General features: G+C 37.4%; 1 protein-coding gene across 8 annotated transcripts in view; it reads left to right on the plus strand.

Annotated features, from left to right (window-relative positions):
• The window catches only part of LOC136834265 (prolyl endopeptidase FAP-like), a 191,917-nt gene that overhangs the window by 12,872 nt on the left and 161,545 nt on the right, over positions 1–17,500 (plus strand). For 5 of the 8 annotated variants that reach the window (XM_067096611.1, XM_067096614.1, XM_067096609.1 and 2 more), the window contains exons 2-3: positions 14,504–14,642; positions 16,846–16,862. The gene's annotated coding sequence lies outside the window, so the exon portion shown is untranslated. The remainder of the gene's footprint in view (positions 1–14,503; positions 14,643–16,845; positions 16,863–17,500) is intronic. The other 3 variants (XM_067096615.1, XM_067096612.1, XM_067096616.1) reach the window with 1 other exon arrangement.

Raw genomic sequence — 17,500 nt, forward strand, 5'->3', positions numbered from 1 at the left:
TATATATATATATATATATATATATATATATATATATATATATATATATATATAATATATAGATGCTCATAGGCTGTGCTGTATAGTTTACTTTCTGGGGAAACATTTCCCGACGAAAACAAGAATATATATATATATATATATATATATATATATATATATATATATATATATATATATATGTATGTATAATATATTAAATCGAAAACTATTTCTTCACATTCTTAGCAGTGATATATTTAGAAATAACCATTACTACCACTACGATTACTACTACTACTATTAATACTACTACCTACTACTAAGGCTTCTTCGAGCTACACAGCTTATGGTATGCGCGAAACTCATGCCCTCTTAACACTTCTTTCCTTGCCCGTTCTTACAATTATCAACTCCGCAGGAGCCTTCTCCGAGTCTTTCCTCAGAGGCCCCGTGCCAGAGTTCCGTAAGTAACGGCAGGAAACTTTAAGTATCTGGAGCTACTTCGGTGGGTTTCCCTAACGAGAGGAGAGAACGTTACGTTGAATTCCGTGGCCTCGAAGATTAAGAGAGGGCAAAAAAAAAAAGGGGGGCTCTTTCGTAAATATTATTTCCCCCTTTTTAAATTTCTTCCGTCCTTCCTTTTTTTGCGTATCTCGTGATTGTTTCTTAGATTTGTGGTTTTTATTCCCGTTTTGTTTTCTGTAAAGGAAAACTATTGAGATGGGCTTGTCTGTCCGCACTTTTTCTGTCCGCCCTCGGATCTTAAAAACTGCTAAGGCTAGAGGGCTGCAAATTGGTATGTTGATCATCCACACTCGAGTCATCAAACGTACCAAATTGCAGTCCTTTAGCCTCAGTAGTTTTTACTTTATTTAAGGTTAAAGTTAGCCATGATCGTGTGTCTAGCACCGCTATAAATACCAACAACACTGGCCACCATCGGACCGTGGCTGAAGGTTTCATGGGCCGCGGCTGAGAGTTTCATGGACCGTGGCTGAAAGTTTCAAGGACCGCGGCTGAGAGTTTCATGGGCCGTGGCTGAGAGTTTCATACAGCATTATACGCTGTACAGAGAACTCGGCGCATTTTTTACTTGTTTAAATTTTTTCCGTTCTTCCTTTTTTTTTGCATATCTTGTGATTGTTTCTTAGAATTGTGGTTTTATTCCCTTTTTGTTACTGTTACGTCATTCATTTCGTCCGTTTCTTGTGAGTTTTAGGTTCGTAATGGTTATTTTTTGTTCACATTCACTGTTCTCTGTCCATTATTTATTTATTTTTTTTCGTATCCTCGAAGATAAACAGAAGTGAAAAAGCTCTTTTGTAAAGGGTGCTTTCACTTTTTGAAATTTCCTCCATCCTTCCTTTTTGCTTATCTTGTGGTTGTTTTTTAAAATGGCGGTTTTTTTTTTTGTTGCTTTTATGCCATTCATTTCGTCCGTTTCTTTTTTTTTTTGTTTCGTGTTCGTAAATGGTTATTTTTTGCGTATATTTATTATTCTTCGTCCATTTATCATCCTAAAAACTGTCCTATTTATCTTCAGGACTTTTATTTATTCCCAAATGTAACCGTGATTTTCCAAATTTAATCATATAGGCTTCATCCAATATCCCTGTTTCCTTCCCCAACCCCCATCTCTCTCTCTCTCTCTCTCTCTCTCTCTCTCTCTCTCTCCGGCCTTACAGCTTAAACGTTAGCTCGTTCTGCTCATAAGCTGAATGACCAGAGTTCGATCTCCGATTCGGATGAGTAGAATATGACATGGACCCATTTCCTCAATATCCAGTATTCTTCTGTTGACCTAAGCAGAGAATTGTTTACCTGGTTGTCAGTCGAGTGGTGTGGGTGGCAGCTGGGATTGGGGAGAGAGGGTGAGAGAGAGAGAGAGAGAGCGAATATCTCTTCTTTCTGTATTTCCCATTACTTTCTGTTACGTCTTTCTAATTAACACCACATTCTTTGGAAGCCTGAATTTCAAGTCAGTGACCTTATTCAACTTCTGAATGATAATAATAATAACTGAAAATGGGATGACTTTTTTGTTATCGTCCCACCGGGCTGAAACCATTTCTGAGATAATTCTCTCTCTCTCTCTCTCTCTCTCTCTCTCTCTCTCTCTCTCTCTCTCTCTCTCTCATCGATTTGCTTTAAAACTTACCTTCCGAGTCTATACCGTCATCTTTCATGCCCCTGCCCCCATTTTCCTCTAAACCTCTCTCCATTGATATACCCTTCTTCTGTCCCCCAAAATACGTCGTACTTTTTCATTTGCATGAATAGGAAATGAGACGAAGGAAAAATCGATGGGAGGAAAAAATTCGCCGGGAAACCCACCCAGGATATCACTCGAAGAGAAAAGAAAACAAATGGAATATTCGCATTTTGACGGCGGACATTTTTGAGTTGGATTCGAAAAAAGGGCGTTTTATCTCTCTCTCTCTCTCTCTCTCTCTCTCTCTCTCTCTCTCTCTCTCTCTCTCTCTCTCTCTCCTCCAAAACAGATGTTTTATCTCTCTCTCTCTCTCTCTCATTTCATAAGATATTTTATCTCTCTCTCTCTCTCTCTCTCTCTCTCTCTCTCTCTCTCTCTCTCTCTCTCTCCAAAACAGATGTTTTATCTCTCTCTCTCTCTCTCTCATTTCAAAAAGATATTTTATCTCTCTCTCTCTCTCTCTCTCTCTCTCTCTCTCTCTCTCTCTCTCTCTCTCTCTCTCTCGTGTCTGTGCTTAGCTCGCAACGGGATAGATTCAGGGCGACCTAAGCAGTAAGTAACGTAGCTGGTTGTTATTTGATTATCATGGGATGCAGCTGGGATGGAGAGAGAGAGAGAGAGAGAGAGAGAGAGAAGAGAGATAGTCTCAGTTATCAGTACTTCATCAATATGTAAACAATCGTTATCATAATCAACAGAACTGGAGTGGCATAGTGACGTCATCCTTACCTCCCCCGGAAATTTTTTTTTATTTTATTCTTTTTTAGGGTTAGGGGTGGGAGGGAGAAGGGTGGGTGGAGGAGGAGACAGCCCCACCCCAAAATGTATAAGTTGGACCCTGGGCCGATCAAAAAGGTGGGTCACCAAACTCGAGACGTGTTTCTCTGTGATCGAAATCCGAAGAGATATAAATTCTTAAGTGACGTTCTTGATGCCACCTCCTTTACCACCTCTGCCTGATGGGGGTGAGGTAGAGAGGAGGGGCCGTGATCCCACATCTGCCTGGGATGGGGGACAGGGGGGGTTACCCTCCTATGTCATGTGGGGGGGTGGTCACCCTTCCCTGAAGTCAGCAGCCAGTCGCTTCATGGGAGGAATAAGGTTTTCGATATTCAAGGCTGTCCTGACATAAACCTCTCTCTCTCTCTCTCTCTCTCTCTCTCTCTCTCTCTCTCTCTCTCTCTCTCTCTCTCTGTTTTAGAAATGGGCGGAGATAGAGGTTAAGCGAAAGCCTCGTGTAAAATGGTGATGCTTCGCCCTTGAGGTATTTCTTTTTCCAATCTCTCTGTCCCTCACACACACAGGCCTGTTTATGTATGTATATTATATATATATATATATATATATATATATATATATATATGTATGTATATGTATGTATGTATGTGTATATGATATTCGTTGCACTGCTTCCTTTAACAATTTATACTCTCAAATATTCAATACAAACTGCTTCTTATCCAAGTCACTTTACCTTTGGAATAAGATATGTATATATATATATATATATATATATATATATATATATATATATATATATATATAGATATATATTTTATTATCTATCTAGCCTACTATATATATATATATATATATATATATATATATATATATATATATATATATATATATATATATATATAATCTTATTCGAAAGATAAAGCGACTTTGATAAGAAGCAGTTCATGTGTGAAAAGTACACACACACACACACACACACACACACACACACACACACACACATATATATATATATCACTTTCATAAGAGGGCTTTACGCGCACGCAAACGTTAGACACATTCCAAACGTAGAAATTTCTGTTGGTGGGAAACGTTCGTCTCGTAATCGAGGATACACATACGATATTTGTTGCATAATTTGTCTAGATAAAAGCAGTTTAGTAGTTGAGACCGTAAGCCTTCTACATTCATCAAACTTTCTTGGAGTTTGTTTCCAACATTCCTGCCCACCATTCATCCTCATAGACTCACAATTCATGAAGGGGGGGTCTTCCCATCTCCCTAATCTCGAGCTATTTCCCTAAATTGGATAAATAGATCGGGTTTCAAATCGAGCGACCTATCAAGGTACGAAGCGATTCCGGACGGAGAAATCTGACGCCGTCCGTTTTGCGTGACGATCTCGCGAGCGGTTTTGCGTGCGGCCGTGGAGTAACTTTTGTCAAGAACGTCCGGATTCCTGAAATGAAAATCGCCCCTGCAATTTAAGACCCTCGTGAATTATCACACCGGAGGTAGCTGCCATTTCCAGGTTTCAGTGGGTCAGTTGAGGGCTCGGATTTCCTGAAGACGTTTTAAACCTTTTGGCTTCAGTGGTGTTTGAGTGGTTTTCCTTAATAGAAGGTTTTTTTCCTCTCGTTGGTGTGGGAGGCGAAGGAGATATTTCAGTGCGTTTTCCTTGGATAACCCTTTGCTTCTTGGTCTGGATAGGGGTGGGGGGAGCTGTTACCCCTTCGATTCTCAGCAAGATTTTCGGGTGTGTCACCAACACACCCTGCATCCTGACTGTGACCCAGTGCAGTTGTCTAACTACCAGGTACATAATTCATTGTTCAGTTCGCCAGAGGCGCAGTTGCCATTAACGAGTCTTGCCCAAATACGTCCTCCCCCGCCCGGGGTTCGAACCCGGCCCTCTCGGGAATAAGACGAACGTCTTAATTACTAGATATAGTTGTCAGTATTATTATTATTATTATTATTATTATTATTATTATTATTATTATTATTATTATTATTATTATTATTATTATTTACTGGTGTTCTGGTTCTGGTGACAGTAATATATATATATATATGTATATATATATATATATATATATATATATATATATATATATATATATATATATATATATATACATGGTATTTGGCATCCTAATCCAATTTGACCTTTTTAAATTATACCTTCATTTTATCCTCGCTTAAACGGTGAAGGATTTAGGTTATTTCATATAAATGGGATTAACAATGGTATAACAGTTTATAACCTTTGATCAAAAGAATTACCGTTTGATAAGACAGCAGTTTTTTTAAGGAATTTTGCAGATTTACAAAAATATATTTATTAAAATTTACAAATCTAGTCTAAAGTTTTCGTCCAGTTCTTATGGACACGGTCACTAAAGTTGTAATGAAGTATTTTAAAATTTGGTATAGTTTTACACAGTTGCACAATTTTCTTAAACAGTAGTGTTAACATCTTATATCGTATGCTAATAGTACAATATAGTATATATATATGTATATGTATATATTTACATTATATATATATATATATATATATATATATATATATATATATATATATATATATATATATATATATATGTGTGTGTGTGTGTGTGTGTGTGTGTGTGTGTGTGTATAACTGATTCACGAAGATATGGAACTTGATAAATGTATAAATAAAGGCAAATGCCACGAAGGAAAAGTGAAACAAAGGAGTGATTGCTAGGCCTTTCGACACCGGTCCTTTACCAATCTGCTATTTGCCTTTATATATGTGTGTATATTATTATTATTATTATTATTATTATTATTATTATTATTATTATTATTATTATTAGATACAACCCAGATCCCATCTTCTCCCAGAATTAAAAAAAAAAAGAAAGTTTCTCCACTTGCAAGAATATAGGTCTAAAGGATTGACGGTGGCATACGTAGTCATTCCTTAATTAAGTAACTTGTAAAACAACGTAATGTTGAGGAAGGATTTCCCCATTCACCAAATTGTTATGCTTCCGAGGCCATTCGCGCCCCTTCAGTACTCAGTATCTAGTTTGCAAAATGCTTCGGAGCAGCAATATTTAGTTCTTGCTGTACACGAGTCACATTTATATATTTGTATTTTTTGGAATACTGGAAATACAAGGAAGTATGATTTCAACGTTTATAATCTGTTTTAGTTGACGATGTATTCAATATATATATATATATATATATATATATATATATATATATATATATATATATATATATATATATATACTATAAATGATATATATGTGTGTACTGCGTGTCTTCATTGCGACAGGACTACACCGTCAACTAAAATAGACTATGGAGGGTGAAATCGTACTTGGATTTCCAGTATTCCAGAAAATACAAATAAATGCGACGCGTGTAGAGCAAGAAATCAATATTGCTGCTTGGAAGCATTTTGTAAACTAGACGCTGAGTACTGAAGCCGCACGCAAGGCCTCGGAAACATAACAATTTGGTGGGTGGGTGGGGAAATCCTCCCTCAACATTACGTTGTTTTACAAGTTACTTAAGGAATACTTCTGTCATCTCCAGTTCTTTAGACCTATATTCTGTGCTTCTGTCACCGCCTGTCCTTTAGACAAATCTTCTGTGCTTCTGTCGCCGCCATTCCTTTAGGTTTAGACCAATATTCTGTGCTTCTGTCACTGTCTGTCCTGTAGACCTATATTTTGTGCTTCTGTCACCACCTGTCCTTTAGACCTATATTCTGTGCTTCTGTCACTGTCTGTCCTTTAGACCTATATTTTGTGCTTCTGTCACCACCTGTCCTTTAGACCTATATTCTGTGCTTCTGTCACCGCCATTCCTTTAGGTTTAGACCAATATTCTGTACTTCAGTTACCGCCTGTCCTGTAGACCTATATTCTGTGCTTCTGTCCCTTTAGACTTATATTCTGTGCTTCTGTCACCGTCTGCCCTTTAGACCTATATTCTGTGCTTCTGTCATTGTCTGTCCTTTAAACCTATATTCTGTGCTTCTGTCACCCCCAGTTCTTTAGACCTATATTCTGTGCTTCTGTCACCGCCATTCCTTTAGGTTTAGACCAATATTCTGTACTTCAGTTACCGCCCGTCCTGTAGACCTATGTTCTGTGCTTCTGTCATTGTCTGTCCTTTAGACCTATATTCTGTGCTTCTGTCATTGTCTGTCCTTTAGACCTATATTCTGTGCTTCTGTCACCCCCAGTTCTTTAGCCCTATATTCTGTGCTTCTGTCACCGCCTGTCCTTTAGACCTATATTCTGTGCTTCTGTCACCGACTGTCCTTTAGACCTATATTCTGTGCTTCTGTTACCGCCTGTCCTTCAGCCCTATGTTCTGTGCTTCTGCCACCGCCTTTCCTTTAGACCAGTATTCTGTGCTTCTGTCACTTTCAGTCCTTTAGACCTATATTCTGTGCAGGAGAAGAGAAGCTTTCCGTTTCTTTTTCTTTTTTGCATTCCCAAGTTACAAATGTGGATACTTTGACAAAAAAAAAGTAGTTGTTGCTTTCTGCTCTCCGTGTTGCAATTGTTTGGGAAACTTTTAACAGGGAGGGAGCTGCTAGCTTTTTGCACTGTAAGTTGCAAGTGCGTTGAAGAAAATGTGGCACACAGAAATATGAATTATGGGCAATGTTAATTCTGCGTGACGATGGGAGCTGAACTGTCTCGCGTATAATAATAATAATAATAATAATAATAATAATAATAATAATAATAATAATAATAATAATATGTTCCCTTAAAAAGAATGGCAGGATCAGTGGAATTGATTTTATATACAACGTCTTTTCAATTCTTCTCACTGTTATCCTTTCTTCAGGGCTGATATCTGCTAAGAACTGGGCTATGTTACATAATCTGGATAAGGAGGACGGCAATCATTCAGAATTATCGCCTTTCTCCTTATCCAGATTATGTACATCGGCCAGCTCTTAGCAGACATCAGCCTTAAAGAAAAGAGAATAGTGAGAATTGAAAAGACATTGTGTAAAAACAGTTCTACTGATGCTGCCATTCTGTTTAACAGAACATGCTTAAAAGAGGGTCTATTCCATTCAAATAATAATAATAATAATAATAATAATAATAATAATAATAATAATAATAATAATAATAATAATAATAATAATAATAATAATAATCATCATAATAATAATAATATCACTGAGAAACAGAAGACACCTTAAGTTAAGTTAAGTATAGCTTAGGTTAACCAGACCACTGAGCTGATGAACAGCTCTCCTAGGGCTGGCCCGAAGGATTAGACTTATTTTACGTGGCCAAGAACCAGTTGGTTACCTAGTAACGGGACCTACATCTTATTGTGGAATCCGCACCACATTATATCGAGAAATGAATTTCTATCACCAGAAATGAATTCCTCTCATTCTTCATTGGCCGGTCGGAGTCTCGAACGCTGGCCCAGTAGAGTGCTATCCGAGAACTATACCGACCCTTCCAACGAGGAGCTAGACACCTTAAGTAAAAGATATACAGCAAAGCACATGAAAATCAAAGAACTGAATGAAAATAAGCAATAGAATTAGCAATAAATGAATCCTATATCAAATTTACAAAACATGGCATCAAGCAGGTATCGGAATTAACCACCTTCGTTCTTTAAATAGTCGAGAATCTATTCAGAACTACTTATAGGATCTGTCTCGTTAAAAATAGCAAGAGACTTATCTCCCAGACCATAAATAGAGGATGTAAGAGGAAAAGGAACTTATATCTTCCTTATCCCCTCCGCATCTCCTGATCTCTTAATATAGTGGACATAAATACGGCTTGCAGAATTCTTTATGTCCTATAAGGCCGGATTACTAATATTCCCTTAGCGTTGGATTTAGATATTGAAGAAGAATGGTAGAAGAATTTTGCCTTGACTTCCTGCTTTCATTATTTGTCGTTAAATCCGGACATTTTTCGTTCATTTGAGATGGGGTGAATATACAAGGGTGTAGTGCCATCAGTGCACCTCGCGCTGTGTCCTGTAGGCATTACTTAAGGTTCTTTGCAGCGTCCCTTCGGCCCCTAGTTGCAACTCTTTTCATTCCTTTTTACTGTACCTCCGTTCATATTTTCTTTCTTCCATCTTCATTCCACCCCCTCCTAACAATTGTTTCATAGTGCAACTGCTTTGAGGTTTTCCTCTTGTTACACCTTTCAGATCTTTCTACTCTCAGTTTCCCTTTCAGCGCTGAGTGAACTCATTGGTTTCAGAGCTGAGACAGCTAAGATGCTGCAGATAGGAGGACCTCTTCGTAATATCGATAGATTAATTGAACTAGCACATATACACCATGTATATATATATATATATATATATATATATATATATATATATATATATATATATATATGTAGAGAGAGAGAGAGAGAGAGAGAGAGAGAGCTGAACAAGAGGTTTTATAATTTATTATGCAGCTGTTCAAGTGTGAATGCGACAGTGATTAGTGCCTTGTATTACTATGTGAATCTACTTTTTTCTACGGGCCTCTGGCAGGCTCATAGGAAGCGCTTGATCTCCTGTTTTTAGGCCAACAGCCAGTGGGGACAGGTCTCAATGCCTATAACACACGTGGCCAGTGCGTCGCTAGGCCCACTGTTCAACTCCCAGCCAGAGGCCTGGTACCTATACACACATATATGTATATATATATATATATATATATATATATATATATATATATATATATATATATATATATATATATATCTATCTGTGCGTGTTTGTTAAGCTACTAGCGTCCGTGCAAACTTCTCTGCTGTTGTCAACTCTTACAGTCATCACAGAGCTCTTGCGTTGACCTATTTGCGTCTGCAATAATTTCTGTCGAGTTTCGTTATACGCGAGCGGTCGATATCTCCTCAACCTGGGTGACTGCGAAGGTCTTGGCATTGTGGATTTTTTCTTTTCTTTTTTTTCTTTTTTAAGACAGGAGAATGCTGCCGTCTTGTTGTAGCGCCGTCACGATGGTAAAATAGCGTGACTTGACGCTCATGAACGCCATCTGTCGATAATATGCTTTTGTTGAACCTCCTGAGTCCACAAAAAAAAATTGAGTTTTTGTATTTTGCTTCTTTTTTTTTTTAAATTCTTGGACGTTCTTGAAGGCGATTAAGCGGATCAGCGAATGTTTATCGATTAGAACAACAGCTAATCATTTTCCGGTCTTCTGGGAGATGGGGGAAATTTACGGTCCGTGGAGGTGTTGGGGCAGGAAAATTCCCTCTCTCTCTCTCTCTCTCTCTCTCTCTCTCTCTCTCTCTCTCTCTCTCTCATTCAGCAACCCCTTTCGTTCCTTTTACTGTACCTCCTTTCGTATTCTTTTTTCTCCTATCTTACTTTCCACCCTCTCCCAACAACTGATTCACAGTGCAACTGCGAGGTTTTCCTCCTGTTACACCTTTCAAACTTTACCGTCAATTTCCGTTTCAGCGCTGAATGACCTCATTGGTCCCACAGTGCTTGGCCTTTGGCCTAAATTCTATATTCAATTTAATTCAGTTCAATTCTCTCTCTCTCTCTCTCTCTCTCTCTCTCTCTCTCTCTCTCTCTCTCTCTCTCTCTCTCTCTCTCTCTCTGTGTTTTTGTGGTGCAGGTTGAGTGTGTGCTTTTGAAGTTGGAGACGAATTATGGCTCAGCATGGAGGAATCATCGAATATTGCTCCAATATCCTCAAAGTGTGAAGAAGGTTTATCTCTGCAAGCTAAATAAATTAACTGTTGCCCTACTCCGTATAGAGAAAAAAAAATCAGTTCAGGATTAGGTTACTATTTTCCTCTAGAAATTAATTTAGACTTTAGGGTGTCGTAAATGCCCTAACAAACAAGTAACAAATGCGCCGAAGTTTCTTCGGCGCAATCAAGTTTTCTGTACAGCCGCTACAGTGTATAATCAAGGCCACCGAAAATAGGTCTATCTTTCGGAGTTCTCGTTATAATCCTGTATGAGCCGCAGCCCATGAAACTTTAACCATGGCTCGGTGGTGGCCTAACCTATGTAGTTGCCAGACGCACGATTATGGCTAACTTTAACCTAAAATGAAATAAAAACTACTGAGGCTAGAGGGCTGCAGTTTGGTAATTTTGATGATTGGAGGGTGGATGATCAACATACCAATTTGCAGCCCTCTAGCCTCAGTGGTTTTTAAGATCTGAGGGCGGACAGAAAAAAGTGCGGACGTACAGACAAAGCCGGCACAATGGTTTTCTTTTCGGAAAACTAAAAAAAGGCTTCAGTTTGAGGGCGAAGAATTAAATGCTGAGAAAATAAGTCGATCTTCAGTTGCGGTAGATTAGGCCTGATCAGGCACTGGCATTGTAACCAAAAATTTACAGTAGATTTTAATCCAAGATAAAAAAAATCTTATTGCTTGAAAAAGTTTTAGAAGGTGTAAGTGAGGTCTCTAGTTCATAGGTACCCCAGTGGAAACGGCCTCGTAGTCGTGGGTATTTGTGAGTTTCTCTGCATTACATGTGGATATAGGTCTACATTCCAGGAGTCTTATAATTTTAACGTGTTCATATACAGTGGTTATGAATGTCATTTCATTACGTCATGTCGTTGGTCATATCAGCATTCAAATGTACTCACACGTTTGCAGGCTGTGGTTTTCTCAAGTCAAGCCGTCATACGCATGTTACTTGTTGTTATAGGTCAGTTGATTGTCGCATCTTTTGTCATTCCACGTAACATATAGCCTAGTTACGAGTCAGCTTAGTCTAGGTATTATAGTTTTGGTCATTCCACACCATTTGAAGCTATGAGAATCATATCTTTATGAAGTTGTCACTTGTGATGATAGGCTTACGGATTACAAGTAAATTCTTTGGTCATGTCCATATTGTCTGTTACAAGCCTACGGATTACGAGAGTCCAATCAGCGTTTCAAATATCTATATAACAATCTCTACTATATACGGTAGAGTTCCTTAGTCATTCTTTTAAACAGAAGTTTCGTAAATAAACCATCGTTCAGTCTCTGCTTACAGCCGAGAAGCATTCGTTGCCTGGAATACCTACTAGGCCTAACCCTTATAATACTTGGCTCCCACAGATACACCACACAAAACCGGCAACCTATGTACGGGATTATACTACTTCACCCACTGAGAGAGAGAGAGAGAGAGAGAACACGAGTAAATCCTCCTCTAGGACGGGCGGGGAAAATGAAATGGAAGGTTGTGGGGAGGCGATTATTAAACCGTTAGCGAAACAATACAGCGAAATGAGTCCCTGGTTAACCGGGTGGTGGTGGGCGGGGGGGAGCTGGAATGACGTGTTGCGGGAAGGATCTTCATTTCTTAAGGGTGAGGGACTGCTGGGGGAGGCGGGTTTTGGGGGGGCTTTGGTTAAGGGATTGAGGCAGGAAATGAGGGAGAAATTCATTGTGTTAGCTTTGAGTTTGCTCTTCATATGACCTGTCATTATTGAGAGAGAGAGAGAGAGAGAGAGTAATGGCTATAGCAGAATGTAAGCGCTTTTGTTTATCTGTGCAGCCTGCGTGTTAGCGAGAGGTTTAAGGGCTGCTCTAGGAGCAAGAACCCGTGATGGTATAAGGCCAGGGCAATCTACAACACTGGACGTGTGTATTTGATAGAGACAGAGAGAATACAGTGACCGTGTGTGTTTGTGTAAGTTTGTGTGGCAAGAAAGAGAGAATAATTGTGTGTGTGTGTATATATATATACACATACACATGACCTAGATGTATGTGTCCGTATGCATATTCCCTTTGTGAAAGAAATACCTTGAATTCCCAAGAGACTCAAAACACAATAAATGAATATGAGCTCTTTTCCCAAAATATTTTGGAGATAGAAATATCGTCAGATGACCGACGGGAAATCAGGGTGGAAAACATTTTCGCTTCCAGCAACTGAAAGAAAAAAAAAAAAAAAGAAAAAATCCGGTTCGCAGAAGGAGGGAATATTCTACGTTTCCTGTTTTATAATCCATGACTCGGGCGAAAAAGAATGAAAAGAGGAATCTAATGTTTGGCGTTAATATTATTATTATTATTGTTTTATTTTTCTGTTTTTTTTCCGAGCTGTTCCCTTCGTCTAAGAACAGAGAGGGAACACAATGTTTGTGTTTGTTATTCGCTGGTAAATAGCGCTGGAAGAAATTTTAGTCTCAGGAAACAGCGCTGGAAAAATTTTATTTGCTGGAAAATAGCACTGGGAACAATTTTATTCCCTGGAAAATAGCATTGGAAAAATAATTCTCTGGAAAATTATTCTCTGGAAAATAGCCTTGGCAAAATTATTCTCTGGAAAATAGCCCTGGAAAAATTATTCTCTGGAAAACAGCCCTGGAAAAATTATTCTCTGGAAAATAGCCCTGGGAAAGTGATTCTCTGGAAAATAGCCTTGTCAAAATTATTCTCTGGAAAATAACCATGGAAAAATTATTCTCTGGAAAATAGCCCTGGAAATATAATTCTCTGGAAATTGGTGCTGGAAAAATGATGATCTGGAAAATGGGCATGGGAAAATTTTTTCTGGAAAATAGCTATGGAAAAACTATATCTGAAAAATACCCTAGGAAAAGTAATTCTCTGGATTATAGTGTAGGAAAAAATTGTATTCTTTGTAAAACAACCCTGGAAATTGGATTCTCTGGAAAATAGCGCTGGACAAATTATTCTTTGGAAAATGGCGAATAGCGGGAAAAATTATTTATAATAGAAAATAAAGCGGCAAAATTGTTAGTTTAGTAGCTAATAGATAGGGGGAAAATGCCGTTTTCAGTGAGTAGCACTGGAAAAACTTAAGTTTCCAGTAGGAAACAATGGAAGAAAATTGTTATTTTCAGTGGGAAACAATGGAAGAAAATTGTCATTTTCAGTAGTAAACATTGGAAGAAAATTGTAATTTTCAGTGGGAAACAATGGAAGAAAATCGTCATTTTCAGTGGGAAACAGTGGAAGAAAATTGTAATTTTCAGTGGGAAACAATGGAAGAAAATTGTCATTTTCAGTGGGAAACTTTGGAAGAAAATTGTCATTTTCAGTGGGAGACAGCGGAAGAAGATTATCTTTTTCAGTGGGAAACAATGACAGAAAATTGTAATTCCCTGTGGAAAACAATGAGGGGAAAATGTCATTTTCAGTGGGAATTTGGGAAACAACATGGGAGAATTATTGTCATTTTCAGTGGGAAATAGTGGAAGAAAATTGTCATTTTCAGTGGGAAACAGTGGAAGAAAATTGTCATTTTCATTGGGAAACAATGAAAGAAAATTGTCATTTTTAGTGGGAAACAATGAAAGAAAATTGTCATTTTCAGTGGGAAACAACGAAAGAAAAATGTCATTTTCAGTGGGAAACAATGGAAGAAAATTGTCATTTTCAGTGGGAAACAAAGGGGAGGGAAAGTTGTCATTTTCAGTGGGAATCAACAAGAAAAAGTTGTCATTTTCATTGGAGTGAAGAGTGTAACATCCATTCATATCTATGTCAGTGCATTCTGATGCAAGTGCAGTGACAGCAGTGATATTCTAATGCCAGTTCATCTTTCATTCTAGAAAGTCACGGAAAAGGGAAGTTTTGATACACAATACTTTTTTTTGGAAGAGGACCATCGTTGAGTCATCGGGGACCTGATACCCCTCCACCCCTCCCGGCGCAACCACTTTTCCTCACGGGCGGCAGCACAAAAAACTGGTAAGTAACGCCTCTCTCTCTCTCTCTCTCTCTCTCTCTCTCTCTCTCTCTCTCTCTCTCTCTCTCTTATATCCTCACTTGACTATGTATTCGACCTGTCTCTTTAGGTGTTGGGGGGGTTAAAGGGGTGTGGGAGAGAATTGGGGAGGATAGGTGGTTGGGAAGATCTCAGACAAAGCGACTTCTACACAACAACGAGCTATTTCCAGTCGCCTTTCATTGTGCTCTTTCTGTTTCGAATGCGCATTTTAATGGCGCGCGACACAGCCGCCCTCCTCCCGCGCAAAGTGCAATCTTACATTTATTTTTTTTCCTCCTCCACCACAGAAGAGCGAATACTGAAAGCTTCAGCGAAATGGGGTCGTGTGAGTTGAGAGTCGCATTGTTGGAAGGAAGCCTTCGACGTTTAGGGACTTGTTTTCGACATGTTTTCGACTTTGGGTAGCAGAATGTAAACATTGCCTTGACGGAGGTAAACACTGGATCATTCTTGGGACGAAAGATACTGATTTGACGGAACTACTTCGGTGGTGGACGTGTTGACGTATTCCATTACTGTTTTCAAAATAGATTTAGAGCATGATGCTTTGACTTGGGGACAGAACTTGAGACGAGAAATAATGTATATTAGGGAACGAAAAGAAGTTTGGGTTTGTAATTTATAAAGTTTTAAGGACGTTTTTGTCATTTTTTCAGGGATTATTTTTTTCAATAACTGTACAAGAGACAGTAAGAAAGTACGAGCGATTCTGCTCTTATTCTGCGACGGAATTATGGTTAACAATTCAGAAATCTTTGAAGCAGATTTGATAAACTGACTAACAATAACTATAGGTCCTGGAATGTATACAATGATACGTGACTGACAACTTAAACATTTTAGAGTGTGACTTAGCGAAATGACTAACAACTCTTAAATTACTGATGGAATAAAATACTCACTTTAAACCCCCAAAGATTTATAGGTAATTCTGACTTTTGTCCACGTGATTGTTTACGTGTCTTAGTGTTAAGCCTTTTAGCCTTTTATATAATATCTTTTATAAGTTTAGCTAATTTTATTGTCAAAGAATATTTCATTGTCTGTCCATTGTCTGTTTATTCAATATCTCCAATAGAGCTTGCTTGAGAGTAATAACAAACTTGTGCTTTGTGCAGTGCTCTTAATATTCCAAGTGGCATAAGAATGTAAAGTAGCTTCAATAAACGCTCTAATTTAATCATTGTCTTAGTTGGTTGAGATATGATCTGTCTTGTTGTACAGTGTATTACAATGCTTAGTTTTCAGTAAAAGCTGCAACAGTTGACAAATATCATTATGTGCAAAACCATCTTATTGATAACTTTTGCGTTTTCTAAATTTGAATCTGACTGCGTTTTGCAAACCTTGATTGATATGGGCTATAAATTAATTAGTTTTTCATATTTGTTTTTTATGGAATTATTAATACAATTGTTCTTAATTGCCCTTGCAGTAGTCATTACTTTTCGTAACAGCATATGTGGTTTAAAGGTAATTTATCATTATCATTATTCCTTGAAGTTGATAAAAGACTGAACAATTACATGAAAAATAAATTGATTTACGGAAGAGGTTCATTAAAGAGAATGAAACACCTTGAACTCTTGAGGTTGCAACTTTTACTCTTTATGTTAAAAATAAAAATGATTTTTAGCATAGCCATACTAAATGGGAATGATGCCAGACACCGCAATTTTCTCTAATGATGTTCCACGTCATAGCAATGGTGGCCTGACATTTTCAAAGACTGTCAAGACCAAAAGTCATATTTACTCAAGATTTTTTTTTTTACTGAATAATTTTATTTGGAATATATTTTTTTTGTTTAGAGTTTTATTCTTGACTTTTTTGCTGATTAATTTATTTATGCAATAAACTTTTTCTTGTTAGAGTTTTGTTTTAAAATTCAAGATTAATTTATTTATGGAATAAACTTTTTCTTGTTAGAGTTTTGTTTTAAAATTCAAATTCGTGTTGCTTGCATACTTCTACAATATCCATATATATACACGTTTCATTTAAGGCTCCAGACTGACTCCCGTTATGCAGAAGAGCCAGACAATTTTTGGAAATGTCAAGGGCAACATTTTCGTGTCCAAAAAAAAGAAATAAAAAAAAAAAACCTGCAGTAACATTAGTGAGGCTAAAGTCTTTTCTTTTGTCCCCCTCTCCCTTCCACAGCCAAAATGGAGTGTTAGGTAAGTGTGCAACACCTGTTTTGTTTTTCTGCAGTTTTATTTGTTTATTTATATATTTACCTACCTTCGCCCAACTCCCGTTTCTCTGTTCGGATGTACGTGTGTGCTGACGTTTTGCCAAGTGAAGGCATTGTCTAATTTCATTCTCTCTCTCTCTCTCTCTCTCTCTCTCTCTCTCTCTCTCTCTCTCTCTCTCTCTCTCTGTTTCGAATCTTTGATTACGTCGTCCCAGCAGCGGCTTCGTTTTATTGTTTTTGTATTCCAGTGACATGTTCGCGTTTTCCATTTGTAGGAAATTACTCGCCCGGTGCGACAGGTCCCTCCCTGCGAAAGCTAAATCAATTTTGAATCTGCTACAGTTTTCACAACATATATATATATATATATATATATATATATATATATATATATATATATATATATATATGTATATATATATATATATATATATATATATGTATATGTATATATATATATATATATATATATATATATGTATATGTATATATATGTATATATATATATATATATATATATATATATATATATATATATATATATATATATATATATATATATATATGCTCTATATATATATATGTATATAACTTAGGTAGGCTAGGTTTAGAGTCCGTTGT

Source organism: Macrobrachium rosenbergii, chromosome 53 (assembly GCF_040412425.1).
Source record: "Macrobrachium rosenbergii isolate ZJJX-2024 chromosome 53, ASM4041242v1, whole genome shotgun sequence".
NCBI classification, from domain to species: domain Eukaryota; kingdom Metazoa; phylum Arthropoda; class Malacostraca; order Decapoda; family Palaemonidae; genus Macrobrachium; species Macrobrachium rosenbergii.